Raw genomic sequence first — 21,835 nt, 5'->3', positions numbered from 1 at the left:
TTTCAGCTGTCTTGGTTACTCTAATGATATATGTAGTTGTTTGCTTACGCATGTACGTATGGAATATTTATATATATGTATGTATGAATCTTATTGATATGATTTGTTGGTTTAACCATCACTTTGGATCGTTGGCTAACCTGCTTTCCAGCTTGTGATGTATCTTTGCTCGTGTGTTCCCTTTCAAGCTGCGTATTTCCACAGGTTTCTAAGGGGCTCACTCATTCCCCATTCTGTGTGTTAGAACCCTTCGTGCACCTTCCTTAGCTTATTGCGCTGGTCACACCCTTGCTACCAACAAGGACTCCTACGCCAAACGGTCTGAGGTCTAGTTGGGACTTCTTACCGGGGAGATCCCCTAACATGTTGGTGGGTCCAACACCGTAAACATAGGGTAAGAAGAAGGAAACATCAGTTAGAATGGTGACATCTATGTAGGCAAAACACAGTCGCAGAAAAGGGTGTGTGTTATTTGCAGTGCATATTTCTAGTGATAAAGGTAAGGATGTCGAGGATGCAGAGGTATTGAGTAGGTATCCAATCTTTCAATTGTTTCAGGATGTGTTTCCAACAAAGATTCTAGATATGCCACCTCATAGAGAAGTGGACTTTTCCATTGAGTTGGTACTACGGGTAACACCAACATCGAAGGCACCGTACAAGATGGTCACACCAAAGTTAGTAGAGTTGAAGTTTCAGTTGAAGGAAATGCTTGACCAAGGATACATTAGGCTAAGTGTATTGTTGTGGGGTGCACCAGTGTTGTTTGTGAAGAAGAAGGATGGTACTCTTAGGTTATGCATTGATTACTCAGTTGAATAAGGTGACCATCAAGAACATGTATCTGTTACTGATGATTGATGATTTGTTTGATAAGTTGAAGGGAGCAACAATGTTCTCGAAGATTGATATAAGACCAGGATACCATCGGGTATGCATTAAGGAAGAGGACATACACATGACAACTTTTCGGACCAGGTATAGGCATTATGAGTTTCTTGTAGTTCCATTTGGTTTGACTAATGCTCCAGCTACTTTCATGTGTTTGATGAATAGTGTATTGCATCCTTATCTGGACAAGTTTGTTATTGTATTCATTGATGACATCTTGATATATTCTAAAAATGAGGAAGAGCATGCCAAGCACTTAGCAACAATGTTGAGATTACTGAGAGAGAATCAGTTGTATGCTAAGCTTAACAAATGCAATTTCTTTCAGACAGAGGTACATTACTTGGGGCATGTTATTTCCAAGGAAGGCATAGCAGTGGACCCAAATAAGATAAGAGCTATCATGGAGTGGGCAGCTCCTAGAAATGTGGATGAGGTAAGGTCATTCATGGGGTTAGCAGGTTATTATAGGAGGTTCATTAGGAACTTCTCTCGCATTGCATATCCTATTACATCACTATAGAGGCAAGGTAAGAAATTTGAATGGACAGAGGAATGTGCAGCAAGTTTTGAGTAATTGAAGCAGTTGTTGACAAATGCTCCAGTGTTAAAGATTGCAGATCCAAACAAAGAATTTTTGGTGTGCATAAATGCTTGTAAGAGAGGACTTGGTGGAGTCCTTATGCAGGAAAGACAAGTAGTATTCTATGAGTCACGAAAATTGAATGAGCATGAGCAGAATTATCCAACACATGATCTTGAGTTGGCAGCGATCATCCATGGTTTGAATATGTGGAGATGTTATCTTCTTGACAGGTGGTTCATATTGATGAGTGATCATAGTGGATTGAGGTATCTATTTGACCAACCGAATCTGAATTCCAGACAATCTAGATGGTTAACCATGATCAGTGAGTTCGACTATGAGATCAAGTACATCAAGGGTAAGGAGAATAAGGTTGCATACGATCTTAGCAGGAAAGTACGGGTGAATCACACAACAACTATGATTTCTTATGGGATAGACTTACATGATTAGATCTTACAAGCAGGGCAACAAGATAGCAAGTACATGGAGTTTATGCACAAGTTATAACAAGGTACAGGTGGTTAAGATGTGGACTATCGTCTTACCACAGATGGTTTGGTCAGATTTAGGGACAAGATATATGTGTTGAATGACAATGAGCTCAAGAAGACTATCTTTTGAGAGTTTCATGCAAAACCACATTCAGGTTACCCAGGATACCAAAAGACATTAACAACAGTGAAGAAGTTTTTTCATTGGACGAATCTGAAGAAGGATGTGGCAAAGTTTGTGGCTAGATGTTTGCATTGTCAGCAGGTGAAAGAAAAGTGTAAGCATCTAGGTGGACTACTACAGCCAATTTCGATTCCAGAGTGGAAATGGGAGGTCATTTCCATGGATTTCATCACAGGTTTGTCGAGGAAATCTAGACAACATGATTCCATCATGGTTGTGATGGACAGGTTGACAAAGGTAGCGCACTTCATTCCAGTGAATACTTACTTATTCAACTAGTGATGTGGCACAGGTATTCTTTAGAGATGTAGTGAGGTTGCATGGTGTTCCAAGGAATATTGTGTCAGACATGAATGCTAAGTTCACTTCCAAGTTTTGGAAGGAGCTATCTACAGGTTTGGGCACAAAGTTGGCCTTTAACACAACTTATCACCCGCAGACAGAGAGGGTCAACAAGATATTGCAAGACATGTTGAAGATGTATGTGGTGCATCAGCAACGGAAGTAGGAAGAGTATCTTCCACTAGTTGAATTTGCTTACAACAATACATACCAAGAATATTTTAGGATGAGTTTGTTTGAAGCATTGTATGGACATAGCTGTAATAGTCCCATCAGTTGGAGTGATCCACCGAACAAGGTGTTGATTGGACTGGATATGTTGGCAAAGATGGAATAAGAAATGCAGGTAATCAAGATAAATATGAAAGCAACACAAGACAGGAAGAAAATTTATGCAAATCATAACAAGTTGTTTAAGGAGTTTTAGGTTGGGGAACAAGTGTATTTGTGCATCAAGTCCAAGAAGAGCTCCTTGAGGATTGGATCATGTGCCAAGCTAACACCTTGGTTTTGTGGACCTTTCAAGATTATTGAAAGGATTGGACCAGTGGCCTATCAACTTGCACTGCCTCCGACAGTGAGACCCATGATGTTTTCCATGTGTCATTGCTTAAGGAGTATGTTAAAGATGTTGATCACGTGATTGACTGGTTTGTATTGTAGGGTGGAGCCAGATGGAGAATTATAGCCGGAACCTCAGTGTATATTGCAGAGAAAGATGCTCATGCTCCGGAATCGAGCAATAGAGCAGGTTAAAGTGCAATGGAAGCACTTTGGGGCCGATGAAGCGACATGGGAGATAACGGATCAAATGCAGGCTATGTATCCTTCTTTATTCACTAGTTGAGCGAATGTTTTTGGTATATGTACATATGCATATGGATACAAATACCACCATGAACTGTGTTATAAAACTCCAATAAGTGGTATGGGTGTCATGTTGTTATGTTATTATGTGTCATGTTGGTTTGACTCTCAGTAGGTTGATCATTGTAAATATTGTATCGAGCTAAGTTATAAATCTCCATGGGAAGTATGTTTTACTTCTCAATAATCTTGTTGGTTGTAGGTGGAATTGAACACCAAGTACGGTCTTCCCCTTAGTAACAACCCTGGTCAAAATTACATGTAAATAAAGTTAATAAAGGCAAAATAATAATCGAGGTCATGGGACATGTATTCCAAGCTGAATGTTGGGCAAAACATCCTAGTGTGGGTGTTCATTTGGTTGATTATGGCTAAGGAAATTTGCAAAGGCAAAGGCTTTGGAAAGACATGAGGCATTAATTGTCATTTTATTTATGAAAATAATGGAAATTAGGAGAAAAGGAAGGTGAAAGGTCACATATTGCACATGAGAAGGAAATGAAGGAAAATAATGGAAAATTGAAGAAAATATTGGCATCATTAATTAATTGGTACCTTTTGTCAGTTTAGTTTTGGAGCTTTCTCTCTATTCTCTCACTCTCTCTCACTCTTGGACACTGAGCACTCTAGCATTGGATCAAGAAAGAAAAGGAAGGACCAATAAGGCAAAGATCAGGTAAGGAAAAGCAACATCTAGCAGCTACAACGAGATTATTTGCAGGTGTCGATTTGCATGTGTGATTTCCTTGCTAGTTTTGGCATGCTTGGTACATGCATGTGTGTATTTGGTTCTCTTGCTATCAGTGGCATGGGTTTTTCTAGGTGTGACAGTGTTCTTCAACCTTGTTTTTCCATTTCCGAATAAACATGGTGATGGGTTCTCTTGTATTTGGTTGAGATGGATTGCCCGATGGTTTCGAAACTAAGTGAGGTGTTCTCTGAAAGAAAGAAAACAAGGCCTAGGAATCCCTGGACTGGATTGGGATTATGGTAAGGCCAGATTTTGTGTGCCTCAGTGGGCCTAATCCTCTACCGGTGAATGGTGGGATATACAGTAAAGCCTAGAGGCATGTGCCCTTGATCAAGACTAGGAATCCTTGACTGGTGAATGGCGGGATATATGGTAAAGCTTGGAGGGTGGAGTCTTGATTGGGCCTAGGAATCCTTGACCATTGTATGGCGGGATATATGGTAAGGCCTAGAGACTAGGAGGCAGGAAAATTCCTCACGATGTAGGTGGAGAAATCCTGTGGCATCCATGCTTGTTTAGGGCTCAGTGATCCGGTATGGGGATTGCAGTAAAGATCGAGGAAACTTGGTTTGGTTTGGTTTTGATTCCCACATTCATGCTTGGAATATGGCGTGAGGGTGATTGGATGAAAGAAAGATTTAGCTCAGCCAATCTATGGTCGGGTGGTTCGTGGAAGTTCCAAACCTGGTTGGCTTTTGCATTCATTAGTAATAGTTTCTTCACCTTGGTATTTATTGTGTAAATGTACTGGCTTATATGTGGATTATATGGCTGTTATATCCTTGTTATTTCTATTGGTTATATGTTGGTTATGAGTATGTTTTATGACAAACTTGATGTATGGCTCTCATCATGTTTTGATTAGTAACTGAAAGTACAATGAATATATGACCTAATAGATGATAATGCAACTATTGTGATATGAAAACAATGTTTCTTTACGAATCTCAGATAAGTACGAGGCCCCTATGCTCAAATATGTTGTTATGACATATATAATGCATATTTGTGACATTTTTGACGAAATGCCTGTCATGGCTAGTAGGGTTCCAATCAAGTCAATGATCAAGTGTTTGCATTAGTACATTTGTTCCAATGTTATTTATCATTTATGAAGGGTTCATGAAGTTATGGGCAGTGGCCAGAGTCTTAGCCTTGAAAAAGTGGCACAAAATTCGGGGTCGCTGGCTCAGAACTAGCTGAAAAAGTCCATAGTCGCTGGCATGCCCTTGTTGTGGGAGCAACTGGAAGGCCTCAGTCGCATGCATGGCTTGTCATGGGAGCGACTGAGGGTCCAGATCAGTGAAATGTCAAGTTGCCTCAGGGGTTGGTCACCTGGAAGGGTTGGTTGGCTCTTGAAGGTTTTGTAGCATGTGTGGCAGGTCATGTTGATTTGGTTTTGCCGGTTCCACTTCCTTAACTGTACATGGGGAGTTATATCACATCATAGTAGCCTCCCATCACATGTTTAACCTAACGGATCGATTAACTTGGGTAAATGTGGGAGGAGGGTGTTACAACAAATCACATGTTTGCTCCACTTTTAAGACCCCAAGAGTATTACCCAAATTTTCTTGCACACCTCATATCTCTTCTTGGTTGCATGGTTTTCAAATGCACTATTATATGATTTATTTGTGGTGTTTCTACGTTCACTTATGGGGGTGACTTGTAAAATTGGATGGGCCGACTTGTCATAATATTACATATCTTCTCATTCCTATGGAGTTAGAAGGAGTGCCATACACCATTAGAAAATGTGTCAGAATAAGATTTGAGCCATATCTCCATGCTCCCATTTGAACTAGGTCTTTAGAGTAAAAATGCCTTAAGAAATAGGGTATCCAAATCAGGCATTAAAAAAGCTGGGTATCCAACCAATATTTCCAACAATCTTCTTCTTGCAATATTTATCTTGGACATTTGCAGTCTCCCCTTGTCTTTGACACCAGTGACAACAATATTTCCAACATATAGTAGCTCTTTTTCTTTGTACCATCTCATCATGAGTCCTTAAAATCCTTTTAAATTCCAACAAGTCTTGATGCTCGATAATGAATAAGCAAACATGTAAGAAAAGCTAAGCCTCGAATCTGTGCATAGAAATTGCAAAGAGGCCGAAGCAATGAGAACAAAACTCTTTCCCAAATATTAGGAGAACCCTTGAAGTTGAGTGTGGATCAAAGATGTTATTCTTTTTCCCTAAAGAAGGAGAATTTGCCTCAAAAAGTATGAAAATAGACTCAAAATCATAGCATAATGAACCTTAAATATAAATGAGACGGAGAGACAAAGTTGAATTCATGAATGAATATAATGCATAAGTAACTAGAAGTCGAAATGCAGGATGCTAAATCCAGTGATAGAGCTCCACATTTTTGAATATCAGAAATTCACAAAGAAACTTAAACTCGAATATATTGGAGAGAGGAGCAAAACTAATGGAAACATAATCATTCCCAGGGATCTAAAAGAAAGCCAAGGAGGAAAATAGTAGTCCAAAAAGCAACTTGTAGGGAATTGGGCTAAATAATTTAATACCTTTCCATCCAATTGAAATGCAACCGAGTACTATCCCACCTTTGATAGGATGGCATGACTCCATACCTTTAAAACCAAATGCTCCTGTAGCTTTGAGCATGTGTGAAATGATGAGGGGTTGTTTGTAACTATCATTTAAATAAGGGTCAAGGTATAACATGGGTTCATTGATGACCATTTATTCATAAAACCCCTATTTTGAACCTAATTGCCTTATTGGCCATTGCATTAGCTTATTTGTTATTGTTGCAAAGAACTTGGTAATATGTTATGTTATTTCTTGAATCTTTGAGGCTTCGTGTTGCATTTGAGTTAGGATTGACTTTAATTTATAATCTGCTTGACCTTTCTTAATCATAACCATAATAATTGTCGTGGAATGTCTTACTAAGATATATATATATATATATATATATAATTTTTTTTAACTGCTAATCTCAATACTTAAAATAACAAGTAAGCTTTTACTTGTAAAAAAACATTTTTCAATCTCTCCACTAGTATCATTCCCAAAATAAAATATGGGTTAATAAATTAGAAATTTTAGACTAACAAGCCATGATATTAAATGTAACATGGTTACACTAAGAGAAATACTTTTTTATTTAACTGCTAATCTTAATCTTTAAAATAACAAGTAAGCTTTTACTTGTTAAAAACATTTTTCAATCTCTCCACTATTACCATTCCAAAAATAAAATATAGGTTAATAAATTAGAAATTTTAGACTAACAAACCATGCTATTAAATGTAACATTATTACACTAATAAACATATCTATTTTAAAATATAACTAGGAATTTAACTTCTATAAAATATTTTTAATAATATATACAAATCAAAGATTAAAATTTATCTCCAAAACAATTATACTCTTTTAATTAATTAATAGAATTCCTTTATTTCCTAATCTTTACTCTTTTAATTAATTAATACAATTCCTCTACCTTATAATTATTTTGATTAAATAAAGAAAAAATATCATAATACGTTTCTTACGCCGAGTTACCTTGAGAAATTAAAACGCTCGTCCGACAATTAAATCATAATAAATAATTAAAAAAAAGTCAGAAAATACCCTTTCTCGATTTCTTGATAAAGTCGACAACCTGCTCATCTACCTATCATTCATATTTCTCCGTGTTTTCTTCCCTTAGGATCAGTCTGTAGCCTGTTCTTTCGCAGACGGAGTAACTGGTGATCGTTTCTGCAGGTGAGTGCACATCCCTGTTCAATTTATTTTCCTCCGCTCGGGATCAAACGAAATTTTTGATTCATGTTTTGCTACGGCGTGGATTCTGTCTTTAGTGGAATTCGTTTATGGTGAAAAATTCTAGCAGAGGCCAGGGGCTCTCGTGCTAAGTTTAGTGGATTTTATGTAAACTAACGCTAGCATATTAGCAGAAGTAAGATAACGTCGTGTATCTCTGATAAAGCATGGTTGTTAGGGTTTGATCGGACAAATTAGGCCAAGGGGTTGTAAATGAAACATTTTTCTGATATACCCATCTTCGCCGAATTGGTCAAGGGTAGAGGATAACATCAATTCTCATATGTCTGGAGACTTTCACGGCATTAAGAGAATGGATTTTGATTTTAATTTCATTGAATGTTGAATTTAATTTATATACGAGATTGAATATTTACGGTACATTTATATTTATAAACATCCGCCAATACATACTGTTTACATGGTATGCATATATGTGTGGGAGAGAGAGCGAGTGATGGGTACGGTCCAGGATGATCTGTCATAGCTGTATCTGATACAGATCCTGGTTGTATCCAAAACGTATCTAATTCTTATCCGGGGTGTGTATCCAAGTTGGATGGGTATCGGGACCCAATCTGTGTAGTATCAAAGCTTTCGTGCTCCCCTATCTGGTAAGCATATGGGTGCGATTTTAGTTACAAAATGAATTTATAATTTTAGTAAATGATTGAATGGTCATTTTAGAATTAATTATACAAATGACTTAAAACGGTTATGGCATTTAGACTTCCAGAAATTAAACCATGTTACAGTTGATCTTAAGTTTAATAATACGGTTTTAATCAAATGCAACCGCCTAAGTTTTCTGTGCTAAATATTTTTTATTAGCAATTTACCAAAACCAATATTGCAAATATACATGTACACCAACAAATCTTTAAAATTCTAGTAATCAGCCTGCATCATTGACTATTTCAGAAATTCCAGTTCCAGTTTTTGATATGCATCTAAATACGCTTTTGGATGCTTTTGGTGATGTGAATCCAAGCACAGTCAATAGGGAAAATGAAGTTTGAACGTATGACCTGCACAGCCGCACGAACACCTTAGCAGTACATTTTAGCAGTACGGGTTAGGGAAAATGAAGTTTGAACGTATGACCTGCACAGCCGCACGAACACCTTAGCAGTACATTTTAGCAGTACGGGTCAGGGAAAATGAAGTTTGAACCTATGACCTGGCCGCACGAACACCTTAGCAGTAAGGGTTGCTGACCAACAAGTTGCACCGGTGGGGGCTGTGATATTATGTGTTTATTTTTTTTTCCCTCGGAAAAAGCGTAATTTTCATTAAAAAGATAAGAAAATTACATGTTGTATGAAACTGCATATATGAACTGCTGTCAGCAATAAGGGAGTACTGTTTAGAGCTATTATAAGCTTTACAAAAACTATTATGTTGCTTACTGATAATAAACTTCAGAGAAGTCCAGTAAGTTTCTGAAATAGGTGTTTTGTCCAAAAATAAGCTGAAAACTAGACAAATTATCTACATAGAAGGAGAAAGTAATAGAAAAACTGTTGAATGATCTAGCAATCATTCGGAAAAGAACCAATCATGTCCATGAAAGGACGATGATAGTAACTGTAGAAAATGGCTTCCCTGTATTCCTGTATCTGCCATTGACCTCTGTTTAGCTGCGCTGCCTCTTTGGATAAACGATCAGCGATCTCATTCCTTTCCCTGTATATATGTGAGCATGCAAATGGATCAAATTGAGACTTTAGAGAAAGGATATCAGTCAGAATATTTCTAAGTGTGTGCAAGTGACAATGATTAACTTCATTTGTCCAGTTAATTATTAGCTGCGAGTCTCTTAATATCTGAACTTGTTGGCAATTTTGTTTTTTTGCAAAAAGGAGAAGGTATTTTAGGCTGCTCAATTCAGCATAGTTGTTTGTGCCTCTGCCTAGGCCGACCTTGATTCTATAAGACACTATATTATCCATATGCAGCACCGCCCCACCACCACAGCCTTCAGCTTGTGCCGAGCCATCAAAATAACCCCAGGGGGAGTTTATGTCCATGAATTCCTGAGTAATGATCCGAGGGGGTCAAATATCCTGGTCCTCTGGGATCAAATTGTAGATGGCCAACAACAAATACTAGAGGAATCCCAATCTATTTTGTCATTCATGAAGATGGATTTGTTCCTGTTAAGCCAGATTCCCCAGCAAATTAGTAGTGGAAGGCATCTAGTTTTCTGTGAGTTGGCTTTTATCCACCATCTTTGCCAAGCCTCTTCGATATCTTGTCCAGACCAATCAATAAGTAGATTTAGTGAAGTGAGGATCCTTAACCAGAAGGCTTTCGAGATAGGACGGTTAAGGAAGAGATGAGAAGTATCTTCCTCATGCATCGTACACAGACAACATCTAGAAGGCCCGTAGTTTGCATGACGCCTCAGCATTAGTTCAGTGGGAACCTTGTCTGTTAAAATGCACCACATGAAAAGCCTAGATTTAGGAGGGGCCTTTAATTTCCAGATATGACTCCACCACCAAGAGAAATCACCAGTGTGTCTGGCAACCGATGCATAAGCATAACCTGTTTTGGGGGAGTATCTGCCATGGGGATCCAATGCCCAGATAAGGACATCTTGATTGTCGCTTATACGCACGTTGGCCTCTAAAGAACCTATGAATCTCTGCCAATATTCGACCCAAATATCCGGAATGTTGAGCATTCTGTGGTCCTTCCAGTTCTGGTTTTGTCAACTGTCCTGGCAAGCAACCGTTATATGTGATAAGTGGGTAATGCCTGAGACTTGAAGGAAATTGCAAAGAGGACGGGGAAGAATATGGCCATTCCCACATCCACTCCACGTGTCCAAACCAATCCTCACTTGAACTCCATTGCCAACTTTCCAAACCAGACCTCGCTTGATTAGAGAGATAGATTGAGATATTGCTTTCCAAATTATGGAGGCGCCAGATGTTGGAACTGAAGGTCTATGGATCCATTCTAGAACTGGGAGCGGATATATGTACTTAGCATAAGTGATTTCTTGCCAAAGACTTCTAGAGTTTACAAGTTGCCAGCCTAGTTTTGCAACCAAAGCCTCAGCGAATAAATGCAAATTTTTTATGCCCCAACCTCCCAGTTTTTTGGGCATATCAATACTGTCCCAACGGACCCAAGCAAAGGTTCTCCTTGGATTTTGTCCGCTCCAAAGGAAGCGATAGCATAATTGTTGAATTCTTTTTAAAATGCCTTTGGGGATCTAGGCCAACGACATCCAGTATACCAGAATAGCTTGAAGGACCGACTTGAGGAGTGTGAGCCTACTTGCTCTAGAAAGCCATCTCTGTTGCCAAATATTGATTCTGCTTTCAATCTTGGCTATAAGCCAAGTCCAATCTGCTATACGATAACCACTTGGATTCAATCTGAAACCCAAATATTTAAGCCAATCATCCATGCCATGATGCTTATATTTAGAAAGTTGGCTAGCTAATCTTGCTAAATTCAGTTGGCAGGAAACTATGATAATAGTTGATTTTGAAATATTTGGCTGCATGCTTGTAGCTTTACAAAGAGATCAAGAATAGCCTTGAAAGCATATGAGTCTTGAAAAGATCCATTTAAAAAATTAGAACATCATCTACAAATAAGAGATGGGTTATAGAGGACATATTCGAGATCTTGACTCCAACCAAGGAGCCTTCCTCTCTGCCTTTTTTAATCTGTCTACTAAAACCTTCCATGATGAGGAGAAAGAGCAGCGGGGAGAGAGGACATCCTTGCCTAAGGCCTCGTTGTGCATGAAAGAAACCCAAAGCCGCTCCATTGATGAGAATACTGTAGGAGACTGAAGAAAGACAACCCATGATCCAATTGATGAAAGCAATAGGGAATCCAATGTGAGTGAGAGTTATCCTAAGGTAGGACCAATAGTGTGATCAAAGGCTTTGGAAAGATCAATTTTTAGGATGACTGACTTTTTATGGAGCTTCTTGACCGAGTGGAGGGCTTCTTGAGGTGTGCCAATTGCTTCATGGATCTGGCGATGGTTGAGAAAGGCAAATTGTTCCTTGGATATCATTCGGGATAAAACTGGCTTAATACGGAGGGCTATTGTTTTGGAGATGATTTTGTAAATGCTATTGCAAAGGGATATGGGTATGTAATTGTCAAAGGAGGAAGGGTTATCAGATTTGGGGATAAGGGCCAGGAAATTTGAGTTGAAGGCCTCCAAAATTCATCTAGACTTTCGGCTTTCTTCAATGGTCTGGATGAGATCATCGCCAATTAAATCAAGAAAGCAACTGAAGAATTCAACTGGCCACCCATCAGGACCCGGGCTCTTATCCTTTTGAAAGCACTTCAACACAGCTTCAAGCTCTTCTCTAGTAACCTGAGAGTTTAGATCTTCAATTTCTTCCGGCTTGATAAATCTGGGCAGTGCTTTGGTAGAACGAATGATGCTTGGGAGGGTTATTCCAATGGGGGCTTTGTAGATATTAGAGAAATGTCTAATCCCCATGTCAGCCAGTTGCTCAAAATTGCCCGCTTTCCTTCCTTCCGAGTCTTGTAATTCCGAGATTGTGTTAATGGCTTTTCGACCCCTTGCATATTGGTGAAAGAACTTTGAATTTTCATCCCTTGCTTCGAGCCAGATTGCTTTGCTCTTGAGCCTCCAGGTTTCTTCTTTTAAGTGAAGGAGTTTAATTCTGTTTGTTTCCAGTTGAATCAGCTGCAACTTTTGTTCGACTGAGTTCGATCCAGTGGGAATTGATTCTTCGAATGCTAATAGAGCCTTTTCAATCCTTTGTAGATCTTCATCATCTTTTCTTTGTTTTAATCTAGCCCAGGTTATTGTTTTGCCTTTTATAATTGCTAGATTTTTTGCAAAGAGCTCTCCTGGAGAGGAAGTTTCACTCTGAGAGCAATGGATCCAAGAGGCTGAGACCAAATTCCTGAAACTCGGCTCCAACAACCATGAGGAGTTAAATTTAAAAGGTGAAGAGGGTTTAGAAAGATTACCCTTGAGCTCTAGAAAAATAGGAGAGTGATCAGAGATTCCACCACTCCCCACCCATTGACGAAAGAGATTTAAACTTGCCATCAGAGGGGCTTTGATCAAGAATCGGTCCAATCTTCTAGCAAGGGCATCTACCCCCAATCTGCGATTCCTCCAAGTTGGCTTGAGTTTGACAGGGTCAATATTTAGAAAATTGTGAGCATCCAACAAGTTTTCAAAAAAGGCTGTGAGATGATCACTTTGACCCCTGAAACCCCAAGATTTTGCTGTACCGAGGGAGAAATTTAAATCTCCACCAATAATTATATTATCTTGATTCATAAAATCAGCCTCCATGATTCTATTCCAGAAGAGTTCTCTGTTTTGGCAAGGGCCATAGATGTTGATAAGCCTAAATGGTCTGCTGAGCTCCATAGACAAGATATCTGCACCAAGAAGACCTTCTCCTCCCCAAACATTTAGGATTTTTGTTGAACGGGTATTAAACCCCAAGGCGTAGCCACCAGATCAACTCTTCACATCCACAAAATGAAATTCCCAAGTTGGGAGAAAACTTAAGAGAATCTTATTTATTTGGTGACCTTCCCCCAGAGTTTCTTGAAGGAAAATAGCATCCAACTTTTCAGACTGACAGAGCCTCTTAAGAGCCAGTTTTTTGTCTAGGTTGGCTAGACCCCTACAATTAAAGGAAAGACAGATCATGGGGGTGAGGAGTGAGGGTTGCTCTTTGCTCTAAGAACCCAGTCGATTGGGGATTGGACCCCAGAGGCTACTTCAGCACTAGCCCTTTTAATAGCCTTAGAAATTTTTGATTGACGACCATGCGGGGGTTTGAGAGTAATTGAAGGAGAGGGGTCAATGTCCAGGCCTAGGACTGAAGGGGGTGCGACAGGGAGGGATTTGAGGAAATATCGATGCGGCCCACTTGATAGCGGGTGATCATCGAGCGGGCAGGTGGTCCTATCCACAGAGGGTTGGGGAATGGGGGAAGATTGTGAGGGGGGGGCAGCGGGAATAGGACATACCGAGGAGCATAATTTATTAACTTCAGATTGAGAAACTACACAGTTCAATGAAGAAGATAAATTTACTGAACCTTCAATAGAATGAGAAATATGAGGAAGAGTGGAGTAGGGAGTACCTGCGAAAGCCGTGTCCCGGGTTCTGGATTTTTCAGGGGGATGATCCGATGCCTTTGCAGATTGGTGAGCTGCAGCCTGCTGCAGAGTCTGACAAGAGGGCGGAGTACTTTCTTGGAGGTCCACTGGAGAAACGAAATCTGAATCCATAGTTTGAGTGGAGGCTGAGACCAACGCTTTGGCCGGGATCTGATTCTGTCCTGAAATTCTTGGACAGTATTTATATAAATGCCCCACTTCATGACATTTGCGGCAGTGGAAGGGAATGCCTTCGTAGTCTAATATTTGCCTTCGAGTAATGTCTCCCATCTGAAGCAGGTAGCTCTCTACCAGACCTTCTATGGTATCTAGGTGCACTAGAATACATGCCAATGCTAGGCAGCCTGTGTCTTGGTAGGTTCTATCATGATCCAGATAGACACCCAAATCATCTCCTATTACCTTGAAGATCTCTTCCCCCCAAAATTGTAACGGGAGAGCAGGTAATCGGACCCAGATTGGCCCCGCTCCATGATTTTCCTTTTCTGGGTCAAACATTGGCGTCCATCGCTTCAATAGCACTGGTGTCATCTCAATGTGCCAATACCGTGTGAGAACCTAGTCTACTTGGTCCGGATGAGCGAAAATCAGAGCAAACCAACCCCGGGAGAGTGAGAGAATACCTGGAAGCTGAATGAGAAGATTCCCCCAAATTTCTACTGTCCACTTTCGAAGGCGCATCAGAGAGTAATTTCGGCCTTTCACCCTTCCAACTAACACGGTGCTCTCCGTGAGGGTCGCTTGTGCCATAGAGATTCCTTCTCCAAAGATTAACCTCCTGTCCCTTTCTCTGATTTTTGAATTCCTTGATTTTTTTGGTTGCTTTGGCCGCGCCTTGGCTGCTTGCTCTCCTTCCTCGAGGCCAATGTCTTCAGAATCAGAACGATTTCCTTCCGAAGCTTGATCCTGTCCGGGAATGCCTATGAAGCATCCTAAAGGAGGGGCTGAGCCCACTGGTTGGAATGTTGTATAAAAAGGGGCAGTCCCAAGGATTCCGACTTGTTCAGGCAACAATCCTTGTGCTGTTTGTCCCAAATTGCTCGGTCCTGCTCCAGAAACACCCGCTCCGCCTTGGGTATTTGTTGCTGCCGGGAAGGCCTGCGACCATGAATTCAGGTCCGACGGGGAGGGGATGGGTAGGAAAGGTAACTCCGGGCCTTCTTCCGAAATAAATATTCCTTCCGTAACTGTCGGGGGCAAAGTCGATTCTAGTGTTTGCGGTGAGACCTCCATATCTTCCATTTGAGTTATAACTGCCTCAACCCCTGTGACTGGTAAACTGGCTATCACCGACGTAGTCAAAGCTGGAACCGGTCGGGTGAAATTGACCCAAATATCCTCAGCAGAAAGGGAGTCAGAGGTGTAGTCAAGTAGTTGTTCATCCATCCGGGAGCCAGTTGCCCAAAAAAACAATGCTCCGTTCCTAGAATAGTAATAAAATTACTATTGACCTAAGGCAGGGAGGCAGAGAACGATGTCTTTGTTTCGAAGTAACCCGTAAAAACAAACTTACTGCCGCGCCTTCTTGTTGGGATTAACCTCACCCCAGACCACCGTATCTTGACAAACGCCCTTGTAATCTGCTTCAAACCCACTACAAAAAACGATTTCTGTTGGACACAAATCAGGACAAGGGTTTATTTTAATGCTCCTGCTAGATTGACCCACAGTCCCGTAAGCTTCCAGCAGAGAATGTGTGACCACAGAGGTCCACCCTTGGTTGTAATGTGAAAACTGTAGTTAGGGTGGGAAAGCAGAAGGTAACAAAAATAGTGGGTTGTGACCTTGACCCTTCAAGTGTAAACAAATGTCTCACATCACCATAAACTGTGGAACGAAACCCTCTGCAGAGTGAGTACTCTAACCATGAGCACCCCAGACAAAGAGGTGTAAAATCTTGAAGCTCGAGACCCTTTCTCGGTTATTGCGGATGGTCCCGACTTCGAAACCCTCACTCTCCATCGCAACTCTCTGATTCTTCCTTCTTCCGAAGCCCACTCAGAGTTTCAAGGGGTCATTATGTGTTTATTAATATCAAGGAGCTAATATATTTTTATGTGGAGATGTACTAGGTACTTTATTATTAAAGTCAGGTGTTTTAAATGTCACTTTATGTGTAAAAGTATTGAGTACACTTTATTTTATTAAAGCGACTTTTATATTCGTAAAGTGACTTTATGAGGAAAAAGTGATCATGATACTAAAAACATTAAAAGTACTAAAGAGGCTCATTAATAGAAAAGGGGATCACATGAAAAGGGGTCAAGTAGGGGACTCATCTCAACCCTTGATCTAATGGTGGGTTGATCTAATGGTTTGAGATTAAATCTCAACCATTAGATCTTAGAAATAGGTTTTCTACCTCATGGAGAAGACAAAGGGAAGAAAAAGGAAAATGAGGCTGATTTTTCTCATGAGAAGATTGAGAAGAGGAGAGAACAATGGAAGGGAGGAAGATTACTATACTTGGGAAGAGAAATCGAATCCTTGTAGAGGCTACCAGTTTGATCTACCGCAGAGATACCTTGCACGAATTTCTAGTACGCTCCAACGTTCAAGTCGAGTTTGCAGTGGTGCTTAGCTTGAGATTGCAATTGTATTTTTCATTGTGATTAGACTTCAACTGAGGCCGAGTTTTGTGGGATGATTTAGGCAGAGTTTAAGCCTAAACTTCAGTAGGAATTTGGGTCAAGAATTTTGGGTTAGCAACTCCAGATTTGAGGTCGAGAATTTCGGGAGAGTAGATCCCGTTCTGAGGCTGAGAATTTCGGGTGTGAGCAGACTAGAACAAAGGCAAAAATTTTTGTGTATGAACAAACCTAGAATTGTCACTACTAGCGAATTTTTTGGAGGCTACTTCAATGCAGTTTTCAAAGGATTTTAGTTTGAGTTTAAGGGTCGAATCTCAAGGAGAGTAACAACTATCTTCAAGCACTGAATTCGCGATTTTGGCACAGAGAACAAGTTAGTGTTTGAAACAAAAAAAATTCAATTTGAGCTAATGACTGTGTGGAAGCTTCAACTTACTTGTATTCTCACCGTGTCGACAACAAACCTACAAAAGGGAGATAAGCTAAGTTGCAGGAAACGTGGCCCTAGGGGGCGTTTCGCCAGGGGAAACGAAACGAAACGCGTTTCCCCGTACCGTACGGCCTGGAAACGCGTTTCTGGCCGTACGACCACGTTTCCCGAAACGGAAACTTGGCCGTACGGCCGGAAACGCGTTTCCAGGCCGTAAGGGCCATGTTTCCCCAAAAAAAACATCTGTTTTTAAATTTTTTTTTTTCTAATGTAGATCTCTTACATTTGTTTGCCCTAGTGTTGATATGCAGTTCATGGTAATGTTAAATTCTTAAAGTAAAAGTGATATTCTCCTTTATTTTTCATTTTCATCCTTTTACTTAAATTTTTAACATTACCATGAAATGACTCAGGATGTTTGAGAGTGGTTTCGCCGTCATTGGATTTCATATGGAGAAAGTAGAATTTTAGATCTTACTCAAAATCCAGCAGACTTATCTGTTTTTCAGGATTTCAGGATTGGGGGGATTTCAAATGTTTCCATTGGATTTTATCATGTACTAGGGTATGGAACTTGTATTTAATCGAGAGAACAAAGCCCTCTATGCAGGGGAGACTCCCAATAATCAAGAGAATGTAGGGTACTAGGGTATGAAACTTGTATTTAATCAAGAGCACTAAGGTCATTCGACTATGTAGGAGGAGACTCCCAATCAACCACGAGACAAAAAATTAGAAATTTCTCGTGGCTGATTTTGGATATTTCTATTTTCATTATGTGATTATTCATGAGTAAATGTGATGTAAATTTAGATACTTATAGTCTATGCATTGACAATTGACAATTTTATCATAATGTAATAAATTAGAATGTATCATATATGCTTTATGATTGCACATATTTCTTAAATTCCTAATATATATATATATATATATATATATATATATATATTCGCGTTTCCCCGTTTCCAAAATTTGGGGAGGTCGCGTTTCGTATCGCTTCCCGTTTCGGAAACTCGTACCCGTTTCCCCGTTTCGTGCAACCTTGGAGATAAGTTAACCTTTCTCTATTGTACAAATTCCTTTAGAAGCAAAATAATAGCCTCCTAGCATTGGTTTTCCCCATTGTGGGGTTTTGGGGTTTTTCCCGAGTCTAGTTGACCGAAATAATTGTGTTAAATTTTTGTGTGCTTGCTACCTTTCTAGTGTGTTAGCTGTGCAAAGAGAAATAGTAGAGTAGCTCTAATGTTTTATGTAAATGCAATTATCAGTCTCATATTTCATGATGGGTTTGGGCATTAAACCATGCGAAACATAAAACTGGCTTGGGCTACAAGCTAAACACAAATTTTTACATGTTGTGTGTATACATGTGTTGGAAACACTGAGAGGGGGATCAATATTTTTTTTACAAATTATTATTTTACCAGTTTTAGATCACTTATAAACAGAACACAAAATGAACAATAGAATAATTTTTTTATTAATGAGAAATATCAAGGACTCCAATCCTCTTTTTACAATAAATCAAATGCAATAATGTTTAGGGCTCCAACCCTAGATGAAGACACCAATCTCCAATCCACTAGGTTCCAACTAGTACTTTTCCAAGCACCAGTTTAGACTTCACGAGGCTTCAACCCTATCTCCCACAAGACTCCAACCTTGTTTTTATGATGCTCCAACCTCTAGGGCTCCAATCCTTCTCCACTGGCACAGACTCCAACCTGATCTTCTTGAGGACTCCTATCTTCTAGGGCTCCAACCCTATGCTTCAAGATGGGTTTAGCACCAGTACATTTGCCCCAAAGGATTATGACCCTATCCTTCATTGCTGCCCTAAAAGGAAGATCAAGATTTATAATTTAAGTGGCCTAAATCCATGGATCCAAATCTCTCTTGAAAGAAAATTATATGAAAAGCAAAAATTGAATTTTTAAGGGTCTTAAGGTCTTCGCTAAGCAGGTTAATTTCATCCTCATTAGGTCGGTTTCACAAAACCTTTTTTTTGAAAAATATTTTATATATTTGCATGTTAAGAATCACAGGTTGGCTCCAGCAAATGTGGTGTCTGTTCATGGGTCAAGTTGGCTCCAGTATAGGTCGCCTCAATCACTATAAATATACCCAACTTGTAGGAAATTGTGGCAAGCAAGTGCAGATCATCTGGGGCAGAAACAAAGGCTAAGTAATCCGAGGTTCACGTCCATCCTCATTAGGTCGGCATCACAAAAATTTTTATTGAAAAATATTTTATATATTTGGATGGCAAGAAGCACAGGTTGGCTCCAACAAATGTTGTGTCTGTTCATGGGTCAAGTCAACTCTAGTATCGGCCGCCTCAATCACTATAAATATACCCAACTCGTGGGAAATTGTGGCAAGCAAGTTTGGATCATTTGAGGCAGAAATAAAGGCTAAGTAATTTGAGGTATGAGCTTAATAAAACTTCTGAATAAGGCCGAATCTGAAGAAGGATTTTATCTTGTTTTTATAGGTATGAGCTTAATAGAACATTTGAAGAAGGCTGAATCTGAAGAAGGATTTTATCTTGTTTTTATGTTTCCTTTTGTGGTGTTTTTTAGTGCTTACTTCACTGATGTTAAGGCATTATTTTTGGCCCTTTCTCTGAGGATTATTTCGGGTTTGTTGAAGCATTTCACGTGGAAAAATTTTGGACTTGACTGAGGCATAATTTCACACTTCTCTGAGGCTTTTTGCGGCCTGATTTGATGCTTTTTGCTGCCTGGTCTGAGGCTTTCTGCTGCTTGATCTTAGGCTTTCTACGGCTTGGTCTGAGGCCTTCTACGGCCTAGTCTGAGGCTTACTGCAACCTGCCTGAGGCCTAGTTCGACTCTCCTTCTGAGGCATTTTACAAGGCAGATCTGAGGTATATGTAAGGCAGAGCAAGGCTATTCGTGGGTCCCTTTTTTAAGGTGTTTTGGGGCATCTTTTTAAGGCAAAACAAAGTTGTTTCGTGCACAGAGTAGACCTGTAGCAGCCCTAATTCAGAGACTGTTAAATTTCCATGAAATTTTGCAACCACTTAGATGAATATCTGAAAACTGAAGTTAGTTTACTTTCACCATGATATAGAGTCTCTTAACAACTTATAAGCAACGAAATAAAAACACAGATAAAAACACATCACACAAATATTGACCTACTTTTCTCAGGAAACCCAACAGGGAAAACCTGCTGGCTCGATGTGGCTATTTTATTGATTGTCTTGGAGCAATTGAATCTATTACAAAGCAATCTGTCTCTCTTGAGAAAACGTTCTGTTTCTCACAAACTCTCAACTTATACAATTGATCTCTGCTTCTCACAAACATTCTTCTTCTGCTGCCTTCTTGACTTGCTTTGCAAACCCTGCTAACTTGCTTCAGTTCTGCTCCTTCTTCCTTGCGCTCTTGGCCTTCTTAGTCCTTGCGCTAATCTCCTATTTCCTAGTGCATTCCAGGCCCTATTTCTTAGCGCACTTGAGATCCTATTTTTTAGGACCCCAACTCCACATGACCTGTGCACACCCAATCCTCCTAAATCCTAGCGCACTTGTGCTCCTATTCTTTAGGACACAATTCCTGCGCTCCACAATCAAGGCTCTCTCACACTAACTCGTGAGCTCTGTCTTGTCACAATCCTTCATGCACAAAACAATTGTGTTTTACTTGTGCCTTCGTCCTCTTTATTGTAGATTCGATCCATGCTAAATTAGGCTAGTTCAAATCTAGAACTCGAGTTGTGATAGTAAGTTAACTGAGAGTGTTACTCGCTCTCCTTCCAATCATTGCTGGAGTTGTTAACTCATGCTCTCTCCAATCAACACTGGGATCTAACCCGCTATTCCTTCTATCAAGATTGAAGACTAACTCACTTTATCTGCACTGATAACTGCCACCTCGTTCCTAGTCAAATTGATGAAGACTTCACTTAATTGAAGCTCCAACTCTACGCATGCTAACTTGATTATTCCGGTAAATTGGAAAAAACTCATCCTAAATGAAGTCTAACTCATGAGGACAACTCGAGGTCTACATTGGCGAAGGCACAAGCCAAAAGACCTTACTTGCTACATTTTCAATAGAGACTAGTTTGAAATTTGCGAAGCAAGAGATTCCTATGACAAGGTTCCTTATCTAAGTGTCAAAGGCAACTTAATGCAAGTTTGAAGAAGGTGCTTGAATTCTCTGGAGCAGAATTTTGTAGTAGATGTTGGAGCAACCCTGGACCAAGCTTTGATGAGCAGATCTTAAAGATTTGTAGTAGATTTTAGAGAAGCCTTGGACCAAGCCTTTCTTAAGTAGACCTTGAGAGCAGATCTTGAATTTGTTGAATACCTCTTTTGGAAGCAAACTTTGAGGCAAGCTAGGGTAAGATCACTTGTGGGTTTGATGATCTAAGGTATGCACTTCTTAAGATGAACCATTGATATGATAAGAAGCAGAATTTAAGTTGTTTGAGTGTTGTTGTAATTGGACCATTATCCCTGGTATAGGAGCCCAAGAAAATCTTATTTTATCTTTTATTCTAAAGGTTGGCAGGGTGGTGTTAGGGAAGGAAGTTGTAGCTTCCTTTGTAATAAAAAAATATTTCACACACACACACACACATATATATCTCGTGTTCATTTAATGTGATAGTTAATCGTTGTGATACTTAAATTGTTGAAATTTACAAAAACACTGATTCACCCTACCTTTTAGTATTTCCAACCATTGGT

General features: G+C 39.8%; 1 protein-coding gene across 1 annotated transcript in view; it reads left to right on the top strand.

Annotated features, from left to right (window-relative positions):
- Positions 1 to 7,709: 7,709 nt before the first annotated feature.
- LOC149237548 (uncharacterized) overlaps positions 7,710 to 21,835 on the top strand; it is a 98,190-nt gene continuing 84,064 nt past the window's right edge. Inside the window, exon 1 of the mRNA XM_089372687.1 lies at positions 7,710 to 7,869. The gene's annotated coding sequence lies outside the window, so the exon portion shown is untranslated. The remainder of the gene's footprint in view (positions 7,870 to 21,835) is intronic.

The sequence above is a fragment of the Pinus tabuliformis genome, chromosome 8, assembly GCF_031772625.1.
Source record: "Pinus tabuliformis cultivar Carrire ecotype Pingquan chromosome 8, CPIR1, whole genome shotgun sequence".
Taxonomy (NCBI): Eukaryota; Viridiplantae; Streptophyta; class Pinopsida; order Pinales; family Pinaceae; genus Pinus; species Pinus tabuliformis.
Note: the sequence above shows the minus strand (reverse complement) of the source record. Positions and strands in the feature narration are given on the sequence as shown.